This window comes from Pleuronectes platessa, chromosome 5 (genome assembly GCF_947347685.1).
Source record: "Pleuronectes platessa chromosome 5, fPlePla1.1, whole genome shotgun sequence".
In the NCBI taxonomy this organism is placed as follows: domain Eukaryota; kingdom Metazoa; phylum Chordata; class Actinopteri; order Pleuronectiformes; family Pleuronectidae; genus Pleuronectes; species Pleuronectes platessa.
The window spans coordinates 18,053,263-18,057,200 of record NC_070630.1 but is presented as its reverse complement, the minus strand read 5'-3'; the positions used below and the strand labels follow the sequence as shown (position 1 = coordinate 18,057,200).

Genomic DNA, 3,938 nt, shown 5'->3' with positions numbered 1-3,938 from the left:
GCTGTGCCCCGTCATTTTGATGGATCAAACGGTCAGTCCCCTGTCTTCATGCACGCACACACACGTTCTGTAAAGAACAGCAACACAAAGGTTTTGATCCACTTTGTAAAAGTAAGATGTCAAAGAACTGCACCTGCATGTGTGTTTATTTGCGTCTAACTTATTTTGCTACAGCAACTCCAAAGGGTGTTCAGTAAGAGAATATTCACCATCAATTTTTCTTTCAGAAAAGGCTACAAAAAACTATAAACCTATTATCACACTTGGTATTACATGTGATACTAAGTTCATAAGATTAAATATAAAGAATTGTGAGTTTAGGAAAGCAAACAGTTGGCTGGAGGCCAAAAGAGTCATTGAATTAGTTATGCATTCGATTCAACTTTGTTATGGGTTAGAAACCAATATTGCATACAACTGCTGATGAGTTACACTTTTGCAACTCAGTTTCTTTCCTCAAAGCCATTTTTGTAAATTGCCATGGTTCCCACAAAGAGAAGAAATGATATAGCCCGATAGCTCTATTAAATTAAATAAGATACCTTTGAGAAATGCAGCTGTAACAATGGGAACATATTTTCTTTCTCAATTTTCTTAATGCAGATTTTCTAGTTAAAACTAAGACAAATTAAATCAGAGTGTTGATGAATTTGGGTTGCTGCAGTTCACATCAATCTCCTCGTTTCTCTACATGATATAATTAGTGTGAAGCCATGATGAAAATAAAAAATGGTCAAAGAAAACATTTATATAACTAAAACTCATCTGTGGGAAGATGTTTTGTTTTCTCTTCTACTCTGTTGCATCAGTGTGTGTGTGTAAATGGTTCACTGACATTTGAGATGAGAAGATAAAGAACCTTAGATGGATGGTAGAGTAAAATATGAAGGTATAGAGGGGAGTCATAAGAAGGAAGCAAAGGCGAGCGAGAGGCAGTGACGGAGGTGAGGACTGGAGTGTAGCGATGGAAGGATGAAGGAAGGTGGGTGGAAGTGAGATTGGAGGGCGGGAGGGATGCAGGGAAGATGGAGGGAGATATGGAGTAATGATAGAAGGATGGTGGGAGTATAGAGAGAAGGAACAGGGAGGGAGGGGGGAACAACAGTGGGAAGGATGGAGGAGGAACACCATGTCATACATTGTTTTATTCTCATCCAGAGGCCAGTGAGAGGAGGCAGATACCTGCTGATTATTCTGTTGTATTATCTAACACTAAAGAAAACAAAATGTGTGCTGTGTTTGTGTGTTCACAGGGTTAGATAAGAGCTGCTGTTGCAATAAAACAAACATTTACACTCTTCTTACTCCCTTGATTTCCCTTCTCTTCACCTCTCAATTAGAAGCTCTTGATTTCTCTCCTCTTTCCCCTCTTGTCCTCTCCTCACCTGTCATGCCTTCTTCTCTTTGACTTTCTCTTCCTTTCCTCTCCTTTATTGGCTTTCTTTTTTTCCCCTTCCAATCCCCCTCTTCAGCAGTTTTTCTCAAAGGGTAATCTGATGCTTCACTTTAAAACTATGCCCCAAACTAGTATAACCACCCTGCAGTTGTACACATTTTTTTGCAACTTTGATACCAAATTTGAGGAAATTCCCTCACAGCGTTCCTGAGATGATGTGTTCACACAACCCAGTCTCATCAGAAAATGTTCAATGGCAACGTTGGTCCACTTGGACCGACGTTACCATCTCACAATCTGGCCTCTCAGATTGTGAGATGGTAACATTTAGTCCTCCCATTGTTTTGCATTGGCGTGTTCTCACGTCACGTGACTCTCAAGCTCCCGTCTGCGGAGAGGAAAACATGGCGGAGATTCCTTGTTTTTTCAGATAAAAATATAATTTTGTAACTTAGTTTGGGCATAAAAATACATTCTGACACCATTTCTAGCGAGAAATGTGGTCTTTGCTTCCACAGTCTTCAGCCAGTTCGTGCTTATGATAAATATTTTAATAGTTATCACGCATGTTTTTATCGTTGCTATGATGGTTGCCATGGCACCACGGGCGCAGCTTGGTGTTTAAATCACAGTCCCTGCGTAGTGTCCTTCAGTGATCGTGAATGTTATTCATGTTATATAATAGTAATATTTGAGGCTAGATTACATCTCTAATGAGAAGGATCATGCGAGTCTGTTTATACCGAGGCCGGCCCGAGTGCGCGACCGGCCCGAGTCCGCGAGCCGAGCGGCCCGAGTGCGCGAGCGGACCGAGTGCGCGAGCGGACCGAGTGCGCGAGCGGACATGACGTGTGGCTGTCGTAAAAACCCTATTTGTAAACAACCAGCCCTTTAACTCGGGGCTGCGTCATAAACACGGCGCGCTTGGAAGACCACGATGTCATCTTCCTTCTGTCAGGTAAGTAGTTTATTGTTTTTAAAGATCGTTACGATCTAGGTTTACAGTCCGAGTGCGGAGAGAGTCCGTCAATCCACACTATGGACGCTGTTCATCAGCTAATACGCCATTGTTAGCCACATGCTTCAGCCCACGGTAGCCTGTGCTACCTGGGAGGTGAATACGTGGTTGTTGAAAGCAGTTCAAGACGCTTAGCTCATCATTGAGGGACGCTACAATATAAATATAAACATGAATTTGATTTATGAATGCTTTAGATTAATAAGGAGTGTATTTGTCTACCATTACTCCACAATATCAGGTCAATTTGGTTTAATGTATAGTATGCACTATGACAATAATGTTTCCATGTTATGGAGTTGCGATTCATTTTATAAAACAATTGCTATGTTCTGTTTTTTAATCAAGGAGGATCCAAGTGAAGCTACAGGAGTTTCATTAACGTCAACAACTTGGACCAAACAGTTTGTTTTGCTTGATGAAGAGCAGGAAGGGCAGCCTGGAGAGAAAGAGAAGCCGGGTTGAGCCCACTACCATCATCCACGTACCACGAGGAAGATGAGGGAGAGAAATGATCCTACCATTAAAGAGGTACTTTTAAGTTACATACCAGAAAAAACATTTTATATAATTTGCCAAATATACATTTTTATTAAATCCCCAAAGTACACTTGCTGAAATACAAGTTAATATCACACTGAAAGAATTTTGATCAATCATGCTTCCCTGCTGTGATTGTTTAACTAGGAAAACAACTTTTTCCACAGGAAGGCAAGTAAATTGAAGGAATACATGTGCAGAGTTTTTCTCTGTTATGTATAATGATGACCCCCATCAAACATAATGTTAGCAATATTTACACCTTTTAATTTATACTGTTTATTTCTGTCTACATGTGTGAATTTGCCTTCATTAGTTTCAGAAAAGAGCGATGATGTATCGGTCAGTGGGCGGCAGCACGAGACTCCGCAAACTAGTCTGTAAGCAAAGCAGACGAAGGCATCGAGGTTGCGGCCTGCCATCATTGTTATTTTGCTTAAGGGACTGAATATGTTTCATGTAGAAATATTAGCATTTCCCTTATATCTACCAAAACTGCTTGTTTCACAGACTGCAGTTTTGTTTTGATCCGATGTGGTGTGCAAATACAACCGTATCTGCAATGGGTTGTGGGGCATTAACATTTGTAACTCTAATTTTGTTTTGACAGACTGTGAAAAGAACGTTGAGAACATCACCACTCTACAGGAAGACACAGTCCAGTAATGGGTGTCAGAAGTTCAGTAGTGAACGACAGGTACTGTGGAAAAATATGTGTCATTGTTGTACAATGTCCTTTGACTCTGTTTAAACAAGGTCAACACAAAAAGGTTTGATTGTAAACTGATATCGGTATGAATTCATGTTATTCTCCTCGTCAAAAGAAACAAACAATCCAAATTACCTGCAGAAAGCCCTTGATGGACGCTTCAGCTGCATCGTCAGACTGGTGAGACAGCAAGATGCCAACTTTAATGCCAATTTATTTGTGTAACATTCTGTGACCAAATGTATAGATAACTTTTTGTAGATTGTAAAAATAGA

General features: G+C 40.5%; 1 long non-coding RNA gene across 1 annotated transcript; it reads left to right on the top strand.

Annotated features, from left to right (window-relative positions):
* Positions 1–2,247: 2,247 nt before the first annotated feature.
* Positions 2,248–3,651, top strand: LOC128440718 (uncharacterized). Its single transcript, XR_008338563.1, has 2 exons — positions 2,248–2,354; positions 2,763–3,651. It is a non-coding gene; the product is annotated as an uncharacterized LOC128440718 (long non-coding RNA).
* The last annotated feature ends 287 nt before the right edge of the window (positions 3,652–3,938 follow it).